The following is a 24,806-nucleotide window of genomic DNA, read 5'->3' as shown; positions in this document are numbered from 1 at the left end:
TCACCGGGCCCGCCTCGACGTGTTGCCGCTAAATGGGGCACGTCGGTGGGGGACCGGTGACAAGCGTTGCCGGCGTTGCGGGCATGAGTTCGAGGGCCTTCCCCACGTGCTCTCCCACTGCGGTCCTCACTCCGCTGCCCGGCAGCTGCGGCATGACGGCCTCGTTCATAGGCTCGTGGCGGCTGCCCGTCTGCCAGGGGAGATCCGGGTCAATAAGCGCGTCCCGGGAGTCGACGGCGAGCTGGCAGCCCTGCGTCCCGACATCGTCGTGGAGCACGGGCTGTCGAAAAACATCGTCGTGGTCGACGTGGCCGTGCCTTTCGAGAACACTCTCGAGGCAATTGAGGAGGCGAGGATGGGGAAGATACGCAAGTATCAACCCCTCGCCGAATCATTGCGGAGGCGCGGCTACCGAGTCCACGTAGATGCGTTCGTCGTCGGCGCCCTGGGCGCGTGGGACCCGGGGAACGAGTTTGTCCTGGACCTGCTGCGCGTCTCTCAGCGTTATGCAGCGCTGATGAGGCGTCTCATGATATCTGAGACAATAGCCTGGTCCAGAGATATCTACGTGGAGCATGTATCCGGGGTGCGTCAGTACCGGGCTCCACGGGGTACGTCCGAGGCGGGGTCGACATCGGCGGCGCTGAGCGGGAGCGGTGGAGGCGCCCGCGTCCCTGGGGTGGTGTCGCCTGCGGGCCCTTAGTGCCTCCACACCTGCGGATCGGGGAGTCTAGCCGCCGGGAGAGGAGTTAGTTCTGTATGGCCTCCACTGAACGTATTGTATTATTCCCACTCTACGTTAACTTATTTTATCCTAGCTATGGTATCTTATTGTATTGTATCTATTTATTTATTCTGTCTTATTCCATCTTACTTTAATCCATTTTATTTTATTCCAATCTACTGTGTTCTATCCTATCTTAGTTATTTTATTTTATTTTATATATTTTATTTTATCTATTTTACGTTATCTACTCTATTTAATTACTGACTCGGTTTTGTTTTACCCACGTTACTTTACTTATTTTATTATTTTAACCAGACCTGTGCACCTTAAGATACCATCACACTATCATTTATTTATTTATCTATGTATTTATCTATTTATCTACTTGCTTACCTATTTATTTATTCGTACTTGTTTAATCTAGCTAATAATAGATTCGTATATACAACTTCTCCACTCACCGTATGGCGGCCTGTATTCTCCCGACCCAACATGCGTGACTCGGATAAAAGCGTATATCCGCACTATGATCCGCGAACGAGGACGATCACATTTAATGAGCTAAAGTTGGATACGTGCTAAGCTCGGAGTCTCTGTACATGCTACGCGACATACCTATGCGCATTGTGCAACACTACATTGAAGTTTATTGATGCTGTTTTGACCTACATATGATCAATGATCGGTCATGTGATTATATATACTGTAATATTGTTGAGCTATGTACCTTGTACACCAAATTATTGTTGCAATTCTATATAAGATGATGCGTCAGGGGTTAGTCCCCAGCACAGCTTATAATAAAATACTATACATATTTGTTAATTCGTGCGGACTAAACACGGAAATATTGTAAATCTACTGTATACCCCTGGGGCTTCGGCCCCAGGGGAACATTAATTGATAAATAAACGCTTTTAATCTGTTCTTATCAGCTTAATATCTGATACACTCCTCATTAGGAGTCAGAATATTAACCTGATTTTTGGAAAAAGGCGGACCGCTGGGGCTTGCTCCACCTCCGCCGCGAGTCGACCCAGTATTGCAGTGCCTCTGGGACCGGCTCAATAAGCCTTTTCCAAAGATCAGTTTTTATCTAGTCAAAACCCACACACTTTGACTTATCCATCAGTAGCTTAAGTATTTATTTTATTTGTGTTCTTCCGACTCGCTCACCGGAGTGTCGCGTTATCATCCGCGTCGCGCGTGCTGTGCTCGTGTTTGGTGCAGTGTTCAGTGCGTTCGGCTTGCTGGTGGACTCTGGACTTGGTAAGTCTAACACTTGGAATTTCGGTGGAGGTCCCATTTCGCGTGATTAGTTTAAAGTGCTCCCGATGCGGTGGTGTTGAACGCATCGGGTAGACGATAGACGTCCATACGTGACGTCCCTCCTCCTAGGTCGACCATTTCGACCTCCGAGGAGTTTGAATCCGAGTAGAATCGGTTTGTCTGACCTTATACCCGGTTATAAGTGTAAACTTTACACTTATAGCCGTTGGGTTTGAATTCGACCTCTCCGTGTTTTGGGTGTTAGACTGTTTGCACGTACGCCCGTAAATCGAATTTTTTGCTCGATTTTACGGGTCGTCGCTGCGAAATAGCAGCAATTAGATTAATTAGAATCACCGTCTATTTGTTTTATCAAGTGATCGGGGTACACGGAGGCCCTTTACACCCTGTGTAACTCGATACGTCGCGTTTCCGGAGTTTTCCAGGCCGTGTGGAGTGTCGTGAAAAGTTAAACCGTCGCGGTTGCTAGTCACGTACGCGAAGCACGGTTCGTTCGTGCGGGGCTGTGTCCACCGGGCACAGCGGAATTGTTTTATATTAATTTATTTTAGTTTATTTTATTTTATTAGATTCTCCGTCGTTACTTCGTATTAATATATTAATTTATTCGCGTTCGCGTTCGGGATTGTCCGTTGTGATAAGTGTATATAGTCTTATTTATTCAACCTTGTCCTTTGTCTTCTGTATACGTTTCGTATCGACCGTTACCGTCTGTGTTTCGCTCCGGTGAGCGTATTGTTTTATATCATAACTTATTTATTTTATCGAGACGAGCCGTGTGTTGCGTTGCGACACTATCTTCACGATGGCGGGTAATAGCAGCAAAAACGATAGTACAAATAGTAATAGTGAGCGCGTGGTGTTGCTGCATTACCCGTTCCCGGCAGAATTTCCTTGCCCGTTCTGCTACCTTGGCAGAACCGTGTGCAAAAAGGGAGCGTGTGTCTATCTGAGACACACGGATTTATTTAAACACTTAAAGATCCATCACCCCGGTGCGATCAAAAGGTGGGTGTGCGGTGAGTGCGGCTTCACCGACGAAAGTGCGTATGCACTGAAGCGTGTGAAGTCGCACCACCAAACAAAACACCCGTCCACCGGGGGTCCGTGTGTCTCCGTTAGACACAACTCCCTTGCAGGGAGTGCCGCCCGCGCAACGCCCGGCGACAGCGTTGCCGAGTCGCGACCCGTTGACGCGGTGGAGGCGTTCTCCACCGAGAACGAGGTCTCCTTTCCCCCCCTGGGTGCTTCCCCGGTGACCTGTGGGGGCACTACAACGTGTGCCTCCACCACAACAAAAACAATAACAACAACAACAACGACAACACCAATAACAACGGTAGTTAATAGAACAAATGTTTGTAGAGCATCGGGGACGGCTGCTTCCACTGCAGCCAAGACGACAACGAGAGGGGCCTCCTCCACATCGTCAACCAAAGGCACTACCACCACGCAACCCCGGCGAGGAACTCGTCCACCCACCGCCGGAAAAACAAGGACTACAAGGAGCTCCACCACCACAGCAATAACGACCACGACAACGACGGTGGTGGGGAGCAGCGCCGCGACACGGAGCTCCGTCACCCTCGCGGCGTTCTTACAACGAAGCCGGCGCTCCTCCGCGGACGAGGCGAGCCCCAATACCACGAGGACCAGCAGCGGGTCGGGGCCCAAGGGGAGGATTTCAGGGGGCTCTACCACCACGCCCCCTGCCCCCGCAAGGGGGAAGATGAGCCCGGCGGCGCCCGCAGCAGCTGGGAGGAAGAGGCGGGCGTCGACCGAGCCTCCCCAACCCGACCCGCCCCGACGCATTCTACCGGCAAGGAGGGTGACCCCCACAACCACCTTCGCGGAGGTCACCCGGGGCAGCCCGTCCGCCGTGGCTGGAGCGGCGGTGGTGTCAAGGAGTACAAGAGCGACGTCTCTCCCGCCCGCGTTGCCCAGGATAACGCGGGCGGCAGCGAAGAGGATGGGGGGCGCGTCCACCGCCTCCAGCGCCCCCCCAGCGACACCACCACTGCAGGGCCCTCCACCTACGCCCTGCAGCGCTCCGGCCACGCTTACTACCACGACGATGACGACATCGGTCCGTGGCTCGCCGATAATGACGGTGGCCGTCGTGTCACCTTTGGCGGTCACCGTCGCGGCGCGGACGCCGCCAGCCACGGGCCGCGCCTCCACCCCGCCAGCTAGGACGACTCGGGCGACGTCCCTCCCGCCCGGGTCGTCTGCGAAGAGGCCTATCCGGGGACGCCTGTCCCCTCCGGGGGGCAGAGGGGACACCCAGACCACCGGGGTGTCCCTTCGGGTGGAGGCGCGTGGGGAGGGGACCGAGAAGAGGAGGTCCCTACCTTCGCCCAGGCCCCTCCCCACCATACGGGAATCTTCGTCGTCATCGTCGGATGACGAGAGAGCGCCGGCGGCCGTCCCCAAGGAGGGACCGGCCCGGACAAGGCGGAGGCGCCGCTGCTTGGGGAGCAGCGGCAGCAGCAGCAGCAGTAGCAGTAGCAGCTCCAGTAGCAGCAACAACAACAACAGGAGCAATACGAGCGCCGCGAGGGGACGGCAGAGCACGACACCAGGAGCGGCGAGGAGAAGGCGGTGGGTGGACCGCACAATAACCACTACGGACACGTCGGGGGATGAGGAGGCCCCAAGGCAGCCGTCCCCGCGGGTGGAGGGAACCGGTCCCTCCACTCGAAGGTCACCGAGGCCCCCCAGGGAAGAGGAAGGGGGCCTCAATATAGATAATTTATTAATACAAAATAGATTTTATTCGTTGACCGACCGGGCAACCAGCCCGGTCGCTAATGACAATTTTAATGACTCCCCCGGGCGAAACCGGGGGTGTGTTTGTGTGTGCAGGTGTGGAGGCGCGCGGGACCCGCCCGCGTCATCATCCCGGGGCAGCGTCGTCGTGGAGGCTCCGGTGAGGATGGCCCCGTCGAGCATTCGGGAAAGCCACCCGGTGAGTGTGACACGTGGGTATCGTGCGGGTACCAGAGGCGGTCGTGCACCTGCAGCGACCGTGGGGCGGCGGCGCGGGACAGCGACATCGGGCCTCCCGGCTGCTTGCGAGCGGGTAGGCGGGGCGTCTCAGCCTCGGGCCCCGCGGCAATCTAGGGTGCCCCATCCCCGAGGTGGAGGTCGCGACGCTGCGTCCGGCGCGCCACCAACCGGTAGACCCCGATCTAGGGGACGCCGGGAGGTGGACGTTGCCGCAAGGGCGCGGTTAGTGGCCTTCGCGGAGGGGGTGGGATCACTCGAGCAACTGGAGGCGCTCGCCACGAAGGTGGACGAGTACTTTCAGGGGCGGAGGGCCGCGGGACCCGGGGCTGGCGCACGGAGTGCCGCCTCCAGCGGGGGGGCCGGTCGGCGCCGGCCAGTCGCGGGGAGTGAGGGGCGTCGGGGTGATGTGGCCAATTCGATGGTGAGCGATGGCCCTCCCAGCGTCCCGGATCGCGTAGGGGAGGCTACCCGAATCCAACGTCTTTTCAGGGCGGATCGGAAGCGCGCGGTGCGGGAGATTCTCGCCGGAGAATCTCCCCATTGCAGTGTGCCCCTGGAACGGGTCCAGGAGCACTTTACGAACGTTTACTCGCTCCGAGCCCGCCCTGGTAGCCTTCCCTCTCTCTATGGGGAGGACCCGACCACTGAGTCGAACGATGCCCTGGTTTCCCCCTTCACGGAAGCCGAGGTCAGACGTCGGCTAAAGCGGATGAAGCTTGCTTCTTCCGCCGGACCCGACGGTCTGACCTATGGTGACCTACGGAGGGGGGACCCAGGAGCGGTCCTCCTTACGGCGGTATTCAACACCTGCCGCCGCATGGAGAAGATTCCGGGGCGCTGGAAGCAGTCCAACACCGTCCTCCTTTTCAAGAAGGGTGATCGCGAGGACCTATCGAATTGGAGGCCTATCGCCCTGGGTGATGTCACCCCCAAGCTCTTCGCGGCGGTCGTCGCCGATCGGCTCACTCGTTGGGCCGTAGTCAACAAGCGGCTCAGCCAAGCACAGAAGGGCTTCTTGCCCTTCGAAGGCTGTCTGGAGCACAACTTTGTGCTTCAGCAGGCCATGGCTGCCGCTCGTAAGCAGCGTAGGGAGGTGGTGGTGGCGTGGTTGGATCTGGCCAACGCTTTCGGATCGGTTCCCCACGCCACCATCATCGATTCGCTGGCCGGTGCCGGCGCTCCCCGGCCGCTCATCAACATCGTCGCCAGCCTTTACGACGGCGTGGCGACGCGGGTCCGTACCGCTGAAGGGTACACGCCCTGGATCCCCATGAAGTCGGGGGTGAGGCAGGGCTGCCCACTTAGCCCGATCCTATTCGACCTTTCCATTGAGGCCATGGTTCGCGGGGCCGTGGACTCGGTGGAGGGTCTGAGTGTGAGAGGGCATAAGGTGACAGCCCTGGCGTACGCGGACGATGTGGCACTCGTCGCGTCATCCGTTGACGGCATGGGGAGGCTATTGCAAGCAGCAGAGGGGACGGCTCGGCAGCTGGGGCTCTCCTTCAACCCCTCGAAGTGTGCAACCCTGCACATCAGAGGGGACGGGAGGGTTTCCGGCACCGAGTTCCGTCTAGTCGGGGGACTCGTTCCTGCCCTGTCGGAGGGGCAGAGTTACGAGCATCTGGGAGTGCCGACCGGGGTTCGGATCGACCAAACCCCGTATCCGACGATCCAAGCCTTGTTAGTAGATCTTCGCGCGGTCGACGATTCCCTGCTCGCCCCCTGGCAAAAAATCGAGACCGTGGCGACATTCTTGTTGCCACGCCTCGATTTCGCGTTCAGGGGAGGCCACGTGCGAAGAACCGCTTTAGCCGATGCCGACAGGGTCATCAAACGCACGGTAAAGAGGTGGTTGCACCTCCCGCAGCGTGCCAGTGCGGAGCTGGTCTATATCCCCCCCGCTTGGGGTGGGTGCGGCCTCCTCCCGCTGGTGGATCTGGCCGACGTGGCGACCGTGTCGCACGCGTTCAGGTTACTGAATGCGAGCGATCCGGTCGTCGCGGACTTGGCCAGGTCAGCGCTGTGTGACGCCGTGCGGGAGAAGGCCGGTCGGACCCTTGGGAGCAGGGGCCTTGCCGACTATCTCTCCGGCTCTTTGTCGGGCGAGATGGCGAGGCCATCGGCGGGCCGGGCTTCGTTCTGGTCGCGGGTAAGGAACGTCGGGATTCGTTCATGTGCGCGGCTGGGATTTAGTTGGAGATGGGACGAGGTCCGTGAAGAGCTCTCGGTTGTGTGTCGCTCCCGGAATGGGCGTAGCGTTGTTGTGCCGCCTGCTGCCAAGGGCCAAGTCACGCGGAGGCTGAGGGCAGCAGTGGGGGAGTGCTACTTGGAAAGGCTTCTTCGGAAGCCCGACCAGGGGAAGGTTTTCGACGCGACCTCCCGCTGCGCGGTTAGTAACCACTTTCTGCGCACCGGGGGGTATGTCCGCTTCGCTGATTGGCGCTTTGTTCACCGGGCCCGCCTCGACGTGTTGCCGCTAAATGGGGCACGTCGGTGGGGGACCGGTGACAAGCGTTGCCGGCGTTGCGGGCATGAGTTCGAGGGTCTTCCCCATGTACTCTCCCACTGCGGTCCTCACTCCGCTGCCCGGCAGCTGCGGCATGACAGCCTCGTTCATAGGCTCGTGACGGCTGTCCGTCTGCCTGGTGAGCTCCGGGTCAACAAGCGCGTCCCGGGGGTCGACGGCGAGCTGGCAGCCCTGCGTCCCGACATCGTCGTGGAGCACGGGCTGTCGAAAAACATCGTCGTGGTCGACGTGGCCGTGCCTTTCGAGAACACTCTCGAGGCAATTGAGGAGGCGAGGATGGGGAAGATACGCAAGTATCAACCCCTCGCCGAATCATTGCGGAGGCGCGGCTACCGAGTCCACGTAGATGCGTTCGTCGTCGGCGCCCTGGGCGCGTGGGACCCGGGGAACGAGTTTGTCCTGGACCTGCTGCGCGTCTCTCAGCGTTATGCAGCGCTGATGAGGCGTCTCATGATATCCGAGACAATAGCTTGGTCCAGGGATATTTACGTGGAGCACGTATCCGGGGTGCGTCAGTACCGGGCTCCACGGGGTACGTCCGAGGCGGAGTCGACATCGGCGGCGCTGAGCGGGAGCAGTGGAGGCGCCCGCGTCCCTGGGGTGGTGCCGCCCGCGGATCCCTGAAGCCTCCACACCTGCGGTCTGAGAGGACTGGCCGCGAGGGTCTGGAGTAAGCCCTGGTTATTCTATTTTATCTTATCTTGTTTTAATTTATTTTATTCTGTTTTACTCGGTTTTGGTTGGCCTTTTTGGTTCGCGCTTTTTGGTTGCCTCCACGCGAAATGAGAATCAAATTAATTCGTCTTATTCTGTTTATCTTATTTTACTGTATCGTACTTTACTATATTCATCTTATTCAATTGGATCCTATTTCATTTTATTGATTTATCTATGTACTTATTTTACTTATTTGACTTTACTCTATCTTAGTTTAATCTACTTACCTAATCCTATGTTGCTTTATGTTATTACAACTTATTCTTTCTCATTTCGCCTTTTCTCTCTCTTAATACTTTCTTTTTATTTCTTTATGCGCGTACCTTACATTACCATACCATATGCTATTTTACGCTATTGGACCTTACCATTCCATTTTATCTTATTTTATCTTATCATATCTTGTTATACCTATCGCTCTACTTTATTTATTTATTTATTTATTTTATTCTACTATAACACGAGCGCTAGTTGTTGCTCCTCTGGACCTCGCGGTGGCGGCTGGTACCTCTTGACCCTACCTGAGTGACTACAGTAAGGCGCATATCCGCACACTGACGCTCTAAGTCCATCTAGTCCATCACGCCATACGTCATGATATATTAATGACTATACATTTTAATCTATTGAGTACTAACTATATCTACTCTGTATACTTTACTTTAGTACATGGATATTCTATGTTACGCTACTGAGAAGTTAAGCTGTTAAACCGTGTCCTTTGTCACGCGGTTCATTTGTTACTTATGATAACCAATTGTATGGTGCAATATTCACCCGAATGCAATTATGATACATCTACAATGGACGCTGTAAGGACTTTCCCAACGGCATTATCCAATGTTATACATTACTGGTTAACAACCAAACTCGTGCGGAAGCAACACGAATAACTTTGTAACACAATTGTACACCCCTGGGGCTTCGGCCCCGGGGGAACATTAACTGATAAATAAACGCCTTAATCTGTTCTTATCAGCTTAATATCTGATACACTCCTCATTAGGAGTCAGAATATTAACCTGATTTTTGGAAAAAGGCGGACCGCTGGGGCTTGCTCCACCTCCGCCGCGAGTCGACCCAGTATTGCAGTGCCTCTGGGACCGGCTCAATAAGAGTTCCAAAAATCAGTTTTCTGCACTCTATATCACTTGATCTTTCCCATCAGTAGCTTAAGTATTTATTTAATCTGTGTTTTTCCGACTCGCTCACCGGAGTGTCGCGTCTTCATCCGCGTCGCGCGTGCTGTGCTCGTGTTTGGTGCAGTGTTCAGTGCGTTCGGCTTGCTGGTGGACTCTGGACTTGGTAAGTCTAACACTTGGAATTTCGGTGGAGGTCCCATTTCGCGTGATTAGTTTAAAGTGCTCCCGATGCGGTGGTGTTGAACGCATCGGGTAGACGTTAGACGTCCATACGTGACGTCCCTCCTCCTAGGTCGACCATTTCGACCTCCGAGGAGTTTGAATCCGAGTAGATTCGGTTTGTTCGACCTTATACCCGGTTATAAGTGTAAACTTTACACTTATAGCCGTTGGTTTTGAATTCGACCTCTCCGTGTTTTGGGTGTTAGACTGTTTGCACGTACGCCCGTAATTCGAGTTTTTTTTGCTCGATTTTACGGGTCGTCGCTGCGAAATAGCAGCAATTAGTTTAATTAAATTCACCGTTTATTTGTTTTAATTAAGAGATCGGGGTACACGGAGGCCCTTTACACCCCGTGTAACTCGATACGTCGCGGTCCGGAGTTTTCCAGGCCGTGTGGAGTGTCGTGGAAAGTTAAACCGTTTGCGGTTGCTGGTCACGTACGCGAAGCACGGTTCGTTCGTGCGGGGCTGTGTCCACCGGGCACAGCGGAATTGTTTTATATTATTTTATTCTATTTATTTTATTAGATTCCGCTTCGTCCGTTAATTCGTGTTAATATATTAATTTATTCGCGTTCGCGTTCGGGATTGTCCGTTGTCTATTCTGTGTATATACTTATTTATTCAATTTGTCCTTTGTCTTACGTGTTCGTTCGCTCGACCGTTAACCGTTTGTGTTTGCTCCGGTGAGCGTTTTGTTTTATTATTTTGATTTATTTATTTTATTTCGACGAGCCGAGTGTTGCGTTGCGACACTATCTTCACGATGGCGGGTACAAGCAATAACAGTAATACTAGTGGAGGTGAATGCGTGGTGAAATTGCTGTACCCGTTCCCTGCCGAATTTCCCTGCCCCTTCTGCTTTGTAGGCAGAACGGTGTGCAGAAAGGGAGCGTGTGTCTATCTGAGACACACGGATTTATTTAAACACCTAAAATTACATCACCCCGGTGCGATTAAAAGGTGGACCTGCGCTGAGTGCGGCTTCGCCGACGATAGCGCTTATGCGCTAAAGAAGGTGAAGGCGCACCACCAGGTCCGCCATCCAGCCACCGGGGGTCCGTGTGTCTCCGTTAGACACAACTCCCTTGCAGGGAGTGCCGCCCGCGCAACGCCCGGCGATAGCGTTGCCGAGTCGCGACCTCTTGACGTGACGGAGTTATCCGTCGAGAGCGAGGTCTCTTTCCCCCCCTTGGGTGTGTCCCCGGTGACCTGTGGGGGCGCAACGACGTGCGCCTCCACCAGAGCCACAACAACGTCAACTACTGCTAAGGGTACCAATGTTTGCAGAGTATCGGGGACGGCTGCCACCACAGCAGCTACAGCAACAATAACAACAACAACAACAACAACGACAACAACCACAGCATCGAAAGGGGCCTCCTCCAGAACGTCAGCTAAAGGCACCACCACCACGCAACCCCGGCGAGGAACTCGTCCACCCACCGCCGGGAAAACGACAAGGACTACGAGAGCCTCCACCACCACAATCACAGCAACCACGACAACGACAGTGGTGGGGAGCAGCGCCGCAACGAGGAGCACCGTCACCCTCGCGGCGTTCCTACAACGAAGCCGGCGCTCCTCCGCGGACGAGGCAAGCCCCAATACCACAAGGACCAGCAGCGGGTCGGGGGTCAAGGGGAGAAGTTCAGGGGGCTCTACCACCACGCCCCCTGCCCCCGCAAGGGGGAAGAAGAGCCCGGCGGCGCCCGCAGCGGCCGGGAGGAAGAGGCGGGCGTCGACCGAGCCTCCCCAACCCGACCCGCCAAGGAGGATTTTGCCATCCAGGAGGGTGACCCCCACAACCACCTTCGCGGAGGTCACCCGGGGCAGCCCGTCCGCGGTGGCCGGGGCGACGACGGTGGTGTCGAGGAATACAAGAGCAACGTCTCTTCCGCCCGCGTTGCCCAGGATCACGCGGGCGGCAGCGAAGAGGATGGGGGGCGCGCCCACCACCTCCAGCGCCCCCCCAGCGACACCACCACTGCAGGGCCCTCCACCTACGCCCTGCAGCGCTCCGGCCACATTAACAACCACGACGATGACGACCACGGTCCGTGGCTCGCCAATTATGACGGTGGCCGTCGTGTCACCTGTGGCGGTCACCGTCGCGGCGCGGACGCCGCCAGCCACGGGCCGCGCCTCCACCCCGCCAGCCAGGACGACTCGGGCGACGTCCCTCCCGCCCGGGTCGTCCGCGAAGAGGCCTATCAGGGGACGCCTGTCCCCTCCGGGGGGCAGAGGGGCCACCCAGACCACCGGGGTGTCCCTTCGGGTGGAGGCGCGTGGGGAGGGGACCGAGAAGAGGAGGTCCCTACCTTCGCCCAGGCCCCTCCCCACCATCCATGAGTCATCGTCGTCATCGTCGGACGATGAGAGAGCGCCGGCGGCCGTTCCTGAGGAGGGACCGGCCAGGACAACGAGGAGGCGCCGCTGCATCAGGAGCAGCGGCAGCAGCAGCAGCAGTAGCAGCAGCAGCAACAACAGCAGGAACAGCCATACGAGCGCCGCGAGGGGACGGACATCCACGACACCAGGAGCGGCGAGGAGAAGGCGGTGGGTGGACCGTACCATAACCACCACGGATTCGTCGGGGGAAGAGGAGGCCCCAAGGCAGCCGTCCCCGCGGGTGGAGGCTCCGGTTACCTCCACCCGAAGGTCACCGAGGCTCCCCAGGGAGGAGGAGGGGGGCCTCAATTTAGATAATTTACTGTCTAGTAATAGATTTTATTCTCTGACCGACCGGGCTTCTAGTCCGGTCAACCTTGACAATTTTAATGACTCCCCCGGGCGAAACCGGGGGTGCGTTTGTGTGTGCAGGTGTGGAGGCGCGCGGGACCCGCCCGCGTCATCATCCCGGGGCAGCGTCGTCGTGGAGGCTCCGGTGAGGACGGCCCCGTCGAGCATTCGGGAAAGCCACCCGGTGAGTGTGACACGTGGGTATCGTGCGGGTACCAGAGGCGGTCGTGCACCTGCAGCGACCGTGGGGCGGCGGCGCGGGACAGCGACATCGGGCCTCCCGGCTGCTTGCGAGCGGGTAGGCGGGGCGTCTCAGCCTCGGGCCCCGCGGCAATCTAGGGTGCCCCATCCCCGAGGTGGAGGTCGCGACGCTGCGTCCGGCGCGCCACCAACCGGTAGACCCCGATCTAGGGGACGCCGGGAGGTGGACGTTGCCGCAAGGGCGCGGTTAGTGGCCTTCGCGGAGGGGGTGGGATCACCCGAGCAACTGGAGGCGCTCGCCACGAAGGTGGACGAGTACTTTCAGGGGCGGAGGGCCGCGGGACCCGGGGCTGGCGCACGGAGTGCCGCCTCCAACGGGGGGGCCGGTCGGCGCCGGCCGGTCGCGGGGAGTGAGGGGCGTCGGGGCGATGTGGCCAATTCGATGGTGAGCGATGGCCCTCCCAGCGTCCCGGATCGCGTAGGGGAGGCTACCCGAATTCAACGTCTCTTCAGGGCGGATCGGAAGCGCGCGGTGCGGGAGATTCTCGCCGGAGAATCTCCCCATTGCAGTGTGCCCCTGGAACGGGTCCAGGAGCACTTTACTAACGTTTATTCGCTCCGAGCCCGCCCTGGTAGCCTTCCCTCTCTCTATGGGGAGGACCCGACCACTGAGTCGAACGATGCCCTGGTTTCCCCCTTCACGGAAGCCGAGGTCAGCCGTCGGCTAAAGCGGATGAAGCTTGCTTCTTCCGCCGGACCCGACGGTCTGACCTATGGTGACCTACGGAGGGGGGACCCAGGAGCGGTCCTCCTTACGGCGGTATTCAACACCTGCCGCCGCATGGAGAAGATTCCGGGGCGCTGGAAGCAGTCCAACACCGTCCTCCTTTTCAAGAAGGGTGATCGCGAGGACCTATCGAATTGGAGGCCTATCGCCCTGGGTGATGTCACCCCCAAGCTCTTCGCGGCGGTCGTCGCCGATCGGCTCACTCGTTGGGCCGTAGTCAACAAGCGGCTCAGCCAAGCACAGAAGGGCTTCTTGCCCTTCGAAGGCTGTCTGGAGCACAACTTTGTGCTTCAGCAGGCCATGGCTGCCGCTCGTAAGCAGCGTAGGGAGGTGGTGGTGGCGTGGTTGGATCTGGCCAACGCTTTCGGATCGGTTCCCCACGCCACCATCATCGATTCGCTGGCCGGTGCCGGCGCTCCCCGGCCGCTCATCAACATCGTCGCCAGCCTTTACGACGGCGTGGCGACGCGGGTCCGTACCGCTGAAGGGTACACGCCCTGGATCCCCATGAAGTCGGGGGTGAGGCAGGGCTGCCCACTTAGCCCGATCCTATTCGACCTTTCCATTGAGGCCATGGTTCGCGGGGCCGTGGACTCGGTGGAGGGTCTGAGTGTGAGAGGGCATAAGGTGACAGCCCTGGCGTACGCAGACGACGTGGCACTCGTCGCGTCATCCGTCGACGGAATGGGAAGGCTGTTGCAAGCAGCAGAGGGGACGGCTCGGCAGCTGGGGCTCTCCTTCAACCCCTCGAAGTGTGCAACCCTGCACATCAGAGGGGACGGGAGAGTCGCTAGCACCGAGTTCCGTCTAGTCGGGGGACTCGTTCCTGCCCTGTCGGAGGGGCAGAGTTACGAGCATCTGGGAGTGCCGACCGGGGTTCGGATCGACCAAACCCCGTATCCGACGATCCAAGCCTTGTTAGTAGATCTTCGCGCGGTCGACGATTCCCTGCTCGCCCCCTGGCAAAAAATCGAGACCGTGGCGACATTCTTGTTGCCACGCCTCGATTTCGCGTTCAGGGGAGGCCACGTGCGAAGAACCGCTTTAGCCGATGCCGACAGGGTCATCAAACGCACGGTAAAGAGGTGGTTGCACCTCCCGCAGCGTGCCAGTGCGGAGCTGGTCTATATCCCCCCCGCTTGGGGTGGGTGCGGCCTCCTCCCGCTGGTGGATCTGGCCGACGTGGCGACCGTGTCGCACGCGTTCAGGTTACTGAATGCGAGCGATCCGGTCGTCGCGGACTTGGCCAGGTCAGCGCTGTGTGACGCCGTGCGGGAGAAGGCCGGTCGGACCCTTGGGAGCAGGGGCCTTGCCGACTATCTCTCCGGCTCTTTGTCGGGCGAGATGGCGAGGCCATCGGCGGGCCGGGCTTCGTTCTGGTCGCGGGTAAGGAACGTCGGGATTCGTTCATGTGCGCGGCTGGGATTTAGTTGGAGATGGGACGAGGTCCGTGAAGAGCTCTCGGTTGTGTGTCGCTCCCGGAATGGGCGTAGTGTTGTTGTGCCGCCTGCTGCCAAGGGCCAAGTCACGCGGAGGCTGAGGGCAGCAGTGGGGGAGTGCTACTTGGAAAGGCTTCTTCGGAAGCCCGACCAGGGGAAGGTTTTCGACGCGACCTCCCGCTGCGCGGTTAGTAACCACTTTCTGCGCACCGGGGGGTATGTCCGCTTCGCTGATTGGCGCTTTGTTCACCGGGCCCGCCTCGACGTGTTGCCGCTAAATGGGGCACGTCGGTGGGGGACCGGTGACAAGCGTTGCCGGCGTTGCGGGCATGAGTTCGAGGGTCTTCCCCATGTACTCTCCCACTGCGGTCCTCACTCCGCTGCCCGGCAGCTGCGGCATGACAGCCTCGTTCATAGGCTCGTGACGGCTGTCCGTCTGCCAGGTGAGCTCCGGGTCAACAAGCGCGTCCCGGGGGTCGACGGCGAGCTGGCAGCCCTGCGTCCCGACATCGTCGTGGAGCACGGGCTGTCGAAAAACATCGTCGTGGTCGACGTGGCCGTGCCTTTCGAGAACACTCTCGAGGCAATTGAGGAGGCGAGGATGGGGAAGATACGCAAGTATCAACCCCTCGCCGAATCATTGCGGAGGCGCGGCTACCGAGTCCACGTAGATGCGTTCGTCGTCGGCGCCCTGGGCGCGTGGGACCCGGGGAACGAGTTTGTCCTGGACCTGCTGCGCGTCTCTCAGCGTTATGCAGCGCTGATGAGGCGTCTCATGATATCCGAGACAATAGCTTGGTCCAGGGATATTTACGTGGAGCACGTATCCGGGGTGCGTCAGTACCGGGCTCCACGGGGTACGTCCGAGGCGGAGTCGACATCGGCGGCGCTGAGCGGGAGCAGTGGAGGCGCCCGCGTCCCTGGGGTGGTGCCGCCCGCGGATCCCTGAAGCCTCCACACCTGCGGTCTGAGAGGACTGGCCGCGAGGGTCTGGAGTAAGCCCTGGTTATTCTATTTTATCTTATCTTGTTTTAATTTATTTTATTCTGTTTTACTCGGTTTTGGTTGGCCTTTTTGGTTCGCGCTTTTTGGTTGCCTCCACGCGAAATGAGAATCAAATTAATTCGTCTTATTCTGTTTATCTTATTTTACTGTATCGTACTTTACTATATTCATCTTATTCAATTGGATCCTATTTCATTTTATTGATTTATCTATGTACTTATTTTACTTATTTGACTTTACTCTATCTTAGTTTAATCTACTTACCTAATCCTATGTTGCTTTATGTTATTACAACTTATTCTTTCTCATTTCGCCTTTTCTCTCTCTTAATACTTTCTTTTTATTTCTTTATGCGCGTACCTTACATTACCATACCATATGCTATTTTACGCTATTGGACCTTACCATTCCATTTTATCTTATTTTATCTTATCATATCTTGTTATACCTATCGCTCTACTTTATTTATTTATTTATTTATTTTATTCTACTATAACACGAGCGCTAGTTGTTGCTCCTCTGGACCTCGCGGTGGCGGCTGGTACCTCTTGACCCTACCTGAGTGACTACAGTAAGGCGCATATCCGCACACTGACGCTCTAAGTCCATCTAGTCCATCACGCCATACGTCATGATATATTAATGACTATACATTTTAATCTATTGAGTACTAACTATATCTACTCTGTATACTTTACTTTAGTACATGGATATTCTATGTTACGCTACTGAGAAGTTAAGCTGTTAAACCGTGTCCTTTGTCACGCGGTTCATTTGTTACTTATGATAACCAATTGTATGGTGCAATATTCACCCGAATGCAATTATGATACATCTACAATGGACGCTGTAAGGACTTTCCCAACGGCATTATCCAATGTTATACATTACTGGTTAACAACCAAACTCGTGCGGAAGCAACACGAATAACTTTGTAACACAATTGTACACCCCTGGGGCTTCGGCCCCGGGGGAACATTAACTGATAAATAAACGCCTTAATCTGTTCTTATCAGCTTAATATCTGATACACTCCTCATTAGGAGTCAGAATATTAACCTGATTTTTGGAAAAAGGCGGACCGCTGGGGCTTGCTCCACCTCCGCCGCGAGTCGACCCAGTATTGCAGTGCCTCTGGGACCGGCTCAATAAGAGTTCCAAAAATCAGTTTTCTGCACTCTATATCACTTGATCTTTCCCATCAGTAGCTTAAGTATTTATTTAATCTGTGTTTTTCCGACTCGCTCACCGGAGTGTCGCGTCTTCATCCGCGTCGCGCGTGCTGTGCTCGTGTTTGGTGCAGTGTTCAGTGCGTTCGGCTTGCTGGTGGACTCTGGACTTGGTAAGTCTAACACTTGGAATTTCGGTGGAGGTCCCATTTCGCGTGATTAGTTTAAAGTGCTCCCGATGCGGTGGTGTTGAACGCATCGGGTAGACGTTAGACGTCCATACGTGACGTCCCTCCTCCTAGGTCGACCATTTCGACCTCCGAGGAGTTTGAATCCGAGTAGATTCGGTTTGTTCGACCTTATACCCGGTTATAAGTGTAAACTTTACACTTATAGCCGTTGGTTTTGAATTCGACCTCTCCGTGTTTTGGGTGTTAGACTGTTTGCACGTACGCCCGTAATTCGAGTTTTTTTTGCTCGATTTTACGGGTCGTCGCTGCGAAATAGCAGCAATTAGTTTAATTAAATTCACCGTTTATTTGTTTTAATTAAGAGATCGGGGTACACGGAGGCCCTTTACACCCCGTGTAACTCGATACGTCGCGGTCCGGAGTTTTCCAGGCCGTGTGGAGTGTCGTGGAAAGTTAAACCGTTTGCGGTTGCTGGTCACGTACGCGAAGCACGGTTCGTTCGTGCGGGGCTGTGTCCACCGGGCACAGCGGAATTGTTTTATATTATTTTATTCTATTTATTTTATTAGATTCCGCTTCGTCCGTTAATTCGTGTTAATATATTAATTTATTCGCGTTCGCGTTCGGGATTGTCCGTTGTCTATTCTGTGTATATACTTATTTATTCAATTTGTCCTTTGTCTTACGTGTTCGTTCGCTCGACCGTTAACCGTTTGTGTTTGCTCCGGTGAGCGTTTTGTTTTATTATTTTGATTTATTTATTTTATTTCGACGAGCCGAGTGTTGCGTTGCGACACTATCTTCACGATGGCGGGTACAAGCAATAACAGTAATACTAGTGGAGGTGAATGCGTGGTGAAATTGCTGTACCCGTTCCCTGCCGAATTTCCCTGCCCCTTCTGCTTTGTAGGCAGAACGGTGTGCAGAAAGGGAGCGTGTGTCTATCTGAGACACACGGATTTATTTAAACACCTAAAATTACATCACCCCGGTGCGATTAAAAGGTGGACCTGCGCTGAGTGCGGCTTCGCCGACGATAGCGCTTATGCGCTAAAGAAGGTGAAGGCGCACCACCAGGTCCGCCATCCAGCCACCGGGGGTCCGTGTGTCTCCGTTAGACACAACTCCCTTGCAGGGAGTGCCGCCCGCGCAACGCCCGGCGATAGCGTTGCCGAGTCGCGACCTCTTGACGTGACGGAGTTATCCGTCGAGAGCGAGGTCTCTTTCCCCCCCTTGGGTGTGTCCCCGGTGACCTGTGGGGGCGCAACGACGTGCGCCTCCACCAGAGCCACAACAACGTCAACTACTGCTAAGGGTACCAATGTTTGCAGAGTATCGGGGACGGCTGCCACCACAGCAGCTACAGCAACAATAACAACAACAACAACAACAACGACAACAACCACAGCATCGAAAGGGGCCTCCTCCAGAACGTCAGCTAAAGGCACCACCACCACGCAACCCCGGCGAGGAACTCGTCCACCCACCGCCGGGAAAACGACAAGGACTACGAGAGCCTCCACCACCACAATCACAGCAACCACGACAACGACAGTGGTGGGGAGCAGCGCCGCAACGAGGAGCACCGTCACCCTCGCGGCGTTCCTACAACGAAGCCGGCGCTCCTCCGCGGACGAGGCAAGCCCCAATACCACAAGGACCAGCAGCGGGTCGGGGGTCAAGGGGAGAAGTTCAGGGGGCTCTACCACCACGCCCCCTGCCCCCGCAAGGGGGAAGAAGAGCCCGGCGGCGCCCGCAGCGGCCGGGAGGAAGAGGCGGGCGTCGACCGAGCCTCCCCAACCCGACCCGCCAAGGAGGATTTTGCCATCCAGGAGGGTGACCCCCACAACCACCTTCGCGGAGGTCACCCGGGGCAGCCCGTCCGCGGTGGCCGGGGCGACGACGGTGGTGTCGAGGAATACAAGAGCAACGTCTCTTCCGCCCGCGTTGCCCAGGATCACGCGGGCGGCAGCGAAGAGGATGGGGGGCGCGCCCACCACCTCCAGCGCCCCCCCAGCGACACCACCACTGCAGGGCCCTCCACCTACGCCCTGCAGCGCTCCGGCCACATTAACAACCACGACGATGACGACCACGGTCCGTGGCTCGCCAATTATGACGGTGGCCGTCGTGTCACCTGTGGCGGTCACCGTCGCGGCGCGGACGCCGCCAGCCACGGGCCGCGCCTCCACCCCGCCAGCCAGGACGACTCGGGCGACGTCCCTCCCGCCCGGGTCGTCCGCGAAGAGGCCTATCAGGGGACGCCTGTCCCCTCCGGGGGGCAGAGGGGCCACCCAGACCACCGGGGTGTCCCTTCGGGTGGAGGCGCGTGGGGAGGGGACCGAGAAGAGGAGGTCCCTACCTTCGCCCAGGCCCCTCCCCACCATCCATGAGTCATCGTCGTCATCGTCGGACGATGAGAGAGCGCCGGCGGCCGTTCCTGAGGAGGGACCGGCCAGGACAACGAGGAGGCGCCGCTGCATCAGGAGCAGCGGCAGCAGCAGCAGCAGTAGCAGCAGCAGCAACAACAGCAGGAACAGCCATACGAGCGCCGCGAGGGGACGGACATCCACGACACCAGGAGCGGCGAGGAGAAGGCGGTGGGTGGACCGTACCATAACCACCACGGATTCGTCGGGGGAAGAGGAGGCCCCAAGGCAGCCGTCCCCGCGGGTGGAGGCTCCGGTTACCTCCACCCGAAGGTCACCGAGGCTCCCCAGGGAGGAGGAGGGGGGCCTCAATTTAGATAATTTACTGTCTAGTAATAGATTTTATTCTCTGACCGACCGGGCTTCTAGTCCGGTCAACCTTGACAATTTTAATGACTCCCCCGGGCGAAACCGGGGGTGCGTTTGTGTGTGCAGGTGTGGAGGCGCGCGGGACCCGCCCGCGTCATCATCCCGGGGCAGCGTCGTCGTGGAGGCTCCGGTGAGGACGGCCCCGTCGAGCATTCGGGAAAGCCACCCGGTGAGTGTGACACGTGGGTATCGTGCGGGTACCAGAGGCGGTCGTGCACCTGCAGCGACCGTGGGGCGGCGGCGCGGGACAGCGACATCGGGCCTCCCGGCTGCTTGCGAGCGGGTAGGCGGGGCGTCTCAGCCTCGGGCCCCGCGGCAATCTAGGGTGCCCCATCCCCGAGGTGGAGGTCGCGACGCTGCGTCCGGCGCGCCACCAACCGGTAGACCCCGATCTAGGGGACGCCGGGAGGTGGACGTTGCCGCAAGGGCGCGGTTAGTGGCCTTCGCGGAGGGGGTGGGATCACCCGAGCAACTGGAGGCGCTCGCCACGAAGGTGGACGAGTACTTTCAGGGGCGGAGGGCCGCGGGACTCGGGGCTGGCGCACGGAGTGCCGCCTCCAACGGGGGGGCCGGTCGGCGCCGGCCGGTCGCGGGGAGTGAGGGGCGTCGGGGCGATGTGGCCAATTCGATGGTGAGCGATGGCCCTCCCAGCGTCCCGGATCGCGTAGGGGAGGCTACCCGAATTCAACGTCTCTTCAGGGCGGATCGGAAGCGCGCGGTGCGGGAGATTCTCGCCGGAGAATCTCCCCATTGCAGTGTGCCCCTGGAACGGGTCCAGGAGCACTTTACCAACGTTTATTCGCTCCGAGCCCGCCCTGGTAGCCTTCCCTCTCTCTATGGGGAGGACCCGACCACTGAGTCGAACGATGCCCTGGTTTCCCCCTTCACGGAAGCCGAGGTCAGCCGTCGGCTAAAGCGGATGAAGCTTGCTTCTTCCGCCGGACCCGACGGTCTGACCTATGGTGACCTACGGAGGGGGGACCCAGGAGCGGTCCTCCTTACGGCGGTATTCAACACCTGCCGCCGCATGGAGAAGATTCCGGGGCGCTGGAAGCAGTCCAACACCGTCCTCCTTTTCAAGAAGGGTGATCGCGAGGACCTATCGAATTGGAGGCCTATCGCCCTGGGTGATGTCACCCCCAAGCTCTTCGCGGCGGTCGTCGCCGATCGGCTCACTCGTTGGGCCGTAGTCAACAAGCGGCTCAGCCAAGCACAGAAGGGCTTCTTGCCCTTCGAAGGCTGTCTGGAGCACAACTTTGTGCTTCAGCAGGCCATGGCTGCCGCTCGTAAGCAGCGTAGGGAGGTGGTGGTGGCGTGGTTGGATCTGGCCAACGCTTTCGGTTCGGTTCCCCACGCCACCATCATCGATTCGCTGGCCGGTGCCGGCGCTCCCCGGCCGCTCATCAACATCGTCGCCAGCCTTTACGACGGCGTGGCGACGCGGGTCCGTACCGCTGAAGGGTACACGCCCTGGATCCCCATGAAGTCGGGGGTGAGGCAGGGCTGCCCACTTAGCCCGATCCTATTCGACCTTTCCATTGAGGCCATGGTTCGCGGGGCCGTGGACTCGGTGGAGGGTCTGAGTGTGAGAGGGCATAAGGTGACAGCCCTGGCGTACGCAGACGACGTGGCACTCGTCGCGTCATCCGTCGACGGAATGGGAAGGCTGTTGCAAGCAGCAGAGGGGACGGCTCGGCAGCTGGGGCTCTCCTTCAACCCCTCGAAGTGTGCAACCCTGCACATCAGAGGGGACGGGAGAGTCGCTAGCACCGAGTTCCGTCTAGTCGGGGGACTCGTTCCTGCCCTGTCGGAGGGGCAGAGTTACGAGCATCTGGGAGTGCCGACCGGGGTTCGGATCGACCAAACCCCGTATCCGACGATCCAAGCCTTGTTAGTAGATCTTCGCGCGGTCGACGATTCCCTGCTCGCCCCCTGGCAAAAAATCGAGACCGTGGCGACATTCTTGTTGCCACGCCTCGATTTCGCGTTCAGGGGAGGCCACGTGCGAAGAACCGCTTTAGCCGATGCCGACAGGGTCATCAAACGCACGGTAAAGAGGTGGTTGCACCTCCCGCAGCGTGCCAGTGCGGAGCTGGTCTATATCCCCCCCGCTTGGGGTGGGTGCGGCCTTCTCCCGCTGGTGGATCTGGCCGACGTGGCGACCGTGTCGCACGCGTTCAGGTTATTGAATGCGAGCGATCCGGTCGTTGCGGACTTGGCCAGGTCAGCGCTGTGTGACGCCGTGCGGGAGAAGGCCGGTCGGACCCTTGGGAGCAGGGGCCTTGCCGACTATCTCTCCGGCTCTTTGTCGGGCGAGATGGCGAGGCCATCGGCGGGCCGAGCTTCGTTCTGGTCGTGAGTAAGGAACGTCGGAATTCGTTCATGTGCGCGGCTTGGATTTAGTTGGAGATGGGACGAGGTCCGTGAAGAGCTCTCGGTTGTGTGCCGCTCCCGGAATGGGCGTGGCGTTGTTGTGCCGCCTGCTGCCAAGGGCCAAGTCACGCGGAGGCTGAGGGCAGCAGTGGGAGAGTGCTACCTGGAAAGGCTTCTTCGGAAGCCTGACCAGGGGAAGGTTTTCGACGCGACCTCCCGTTGCGCGGTCAGTAACCACTTTCTGCGCACCGGGGGGTATGTCCGCTTCGCTGATTGGCGCTTCGTTCACCGGGCCCGCCTCGACGTGTTGCCGCTAAATGGAGCACGTCGGTGGGGGACCGGTGACGAGCGTTGCCGGCGTTGCGGGCATGAGTTCGAGGGCCTTCCCCACGTGCTCTCCCACTGCGGTCCTCACTCCGCTGCCCGGCAGCTGCGGCATGACGGCCTCGTTCATAGGCTCGTGGCGGCTGCCCGTCTGCCAGGGGAGATCCGGGTCAATAAGCGCGTCCCGGGAGTCGACGGCGAGCTGGCAGCCCTGCGTCCCGACATCGTCGTGGAGCACGGGCTGTCGAAAAACATCGTCGTGGTCGACGTGGCCGTGCCTTTCGAGAACACTCTCGAGGCAATTGAGGAGGCGAGGATGGCGAAGATACGTAAGTATCAGCCCCTCGCCGAATCATTGCGGAGGCGCGGCTACCGAGTCCACGTAGATGCGTTCGTCGTCGGCGCCCTGGGCGCGTGGGACCCGGGAAACGAGTTTGTCCTGGACCTGCTGCGCGTCTCTCAGCGTTATGCAGCGCTGATGAGGCGTCTCATGATATCTGAGACAATAGCCTGGTCCAGAGATATCTACGTGGAGCATGTATCCGGGGTGCGTCAGTACCGGGCTCCACGGGGTTCGTCCGAGGCGGGGTCGACATCGGCGGCGCTGAGCGGGAGCAGTGGAGGCGCCCGCGTCCCTGGGGTGGTGCCGCCTGCGGATCCTTAGGGCCTCCACATCTGCGGATCGGGGAGTCTAGCCGCCGGGAGGGGAGCTGGATCTGTATGGCCTCCACTTAACGTATTCTATTTTAAACTATGTTAACTCATGCTAATTTATTTATTTTATTTATTTTACTTTATCTAGTCTATAGTATTTTACTCTATTCTACTCTAGTTGTTTTATTTATTCTACTCTATTCTACCCCGTTTTATTTTATTTTATTTACTCTATCTATTTTATCTATCTCACTTTTCTTGATTTTATTCTACTGTATTTATTTTATCTTTATCTTTACCTGACTAGCTCGTTTATTTGAAGATATTTATATATTTATTATCTATTTTTATCTATTTGTTTATGATTAATTTAGTAACAGATCCATATGCATTACTTCTCCACTCAATATATGGCGGCCTGCATTCTCCCGATCCAACATGTGTGACTCGGATTGAGCGTACATCCGCACTAAGACTGTGAACGAGGACGCGTACATCTAGTGTGCTACAGTGGGATGCATACTGAGCTTATAACTCGTGTACACACTATGTGATGCACTAATGCATACTGTGCAATATTCTATTTAAACTTATTGACAATTGTTTTGAAGTATATATGACTATCGTATCAGTCATGTAGTTATTATTTATTGTAATACTGTTGTGATCTGTATTCTGTACACCAAAATTGTTGTTGTAACTATACATAAGATGTTGCGTCAGGGGTTAGTCCCCAACACAACTTATGATAAAATTATTGTACTTTGTTAATTCGTGCGGATTAGACACGGAGATATATTGTAAACTGATTGTATACCCCTGGGGCTCCGGCCCCAGGGGAACATTAATTGATAATAAACGCTTTTAATCTGTTCTTATCAGCTTAATATCTGATACACTCCTCATTAGGAGTCAGAATATTAACCTGATTTTTGGAAAAAGGCGGACCGCTGGGCTTGCTCCACCTCCGCCGCGAGTCGACCCAGTATTGCAGTGCCTCTGGGACCGGCTCAATAAGCCTTTTCCAAAGATCAGTTTTTATCTAGTCAAACCCACGCACTTTGATTTATCCATCAGTAGCTATAAGTATTCGTTTTAACCTGTGTTCGACTCGCTCACCGGAGTGTCGCGTTATCATCCGCGTCGCGCGTGCTGTGTCCGTGAGTGGTGCAGTGTTCAGTGCGTTCGGCTTGCTGGTGAACTTCGGACTTGGTAAGTCTAACACTTGAATTTCGGTGGAGGTCCCTTTCGCGCGTAGTTAGTTTAAAGTGCTCCCGATGCGGTGGTGTTGAACGCATCGGGTAGACGTTAGACGTCCATACGTGACGTCCCTCCTCCTAGGTCGACCATTTCGACCTCCGAGGAGTTTGAATCCGAGTAGATTCGGTTTGTTCGTCCTTGTACCCGGTTATAAGTGTAAACTTTACACTTATAGCCGTTGGTTTTGAATTCGACCTCTCCGTGTTTTGGGTGTTAGACTTTGCACGTA

The 24,806-nt window shown here is 57.0% G+C and overlaps 4 pseudogenes; all 4 read left to right on the top strand.

The window, feature by feature from the left end:
• Positions 1 to 1,622: 1,622 nt before the first annotated feature.
• On the top strand, positions 1,623 to 1,800 carry LOC143429530 (U2 spliceosomal RNA; annotated as a pseudogene).
• A 7,411-nt stretch (positions 1,801 to 9,211) lies between these two features.
• On the top strand, positions 9,212 to 9,387 carry LOC143429539 (U2 spliceosomal RNA; annotated as a pseudogene).
• A 7,399-nt stretch (positions 9,388 to 16,786) lies between these two features.
• Positions 16,787 to 16,962, top strand: LOC143429538 (U2 spliceosomal RNA; annotated as a pseudogene).
• A 7,196-nt stretch (positions 16,963 to 24,158) lies between these two features.
• LOC143429534 (U2 spliceosomal RNA) lies at positions 24,159 to 24,336 on the top strand (annotated as a pseudogene).
• The last annotated feature ends 470 nt before the right edge of the window (positions 24,337 to 24,806 follow it).

Source organism: Xylocopa sonorina, chromosome 11 (genome assembly GCF_050948175.1).
Source record: "Xylocopa sonorina isolate GNS202 chromosome 11, iyXylSono1_principal, whole genome shotgun sequence".
NCBI classification, from domain to species: Eukaryota; Metazoa; Arthropoda; class Insecta; order Hymenoptera; family Apidae; genus Xylocopa; species Xylocopa sonorina.
Note: the sequence above shows the minus strand (reverse complement) of the source record. Positions and strands in the feature narration are given on the sequence as shown.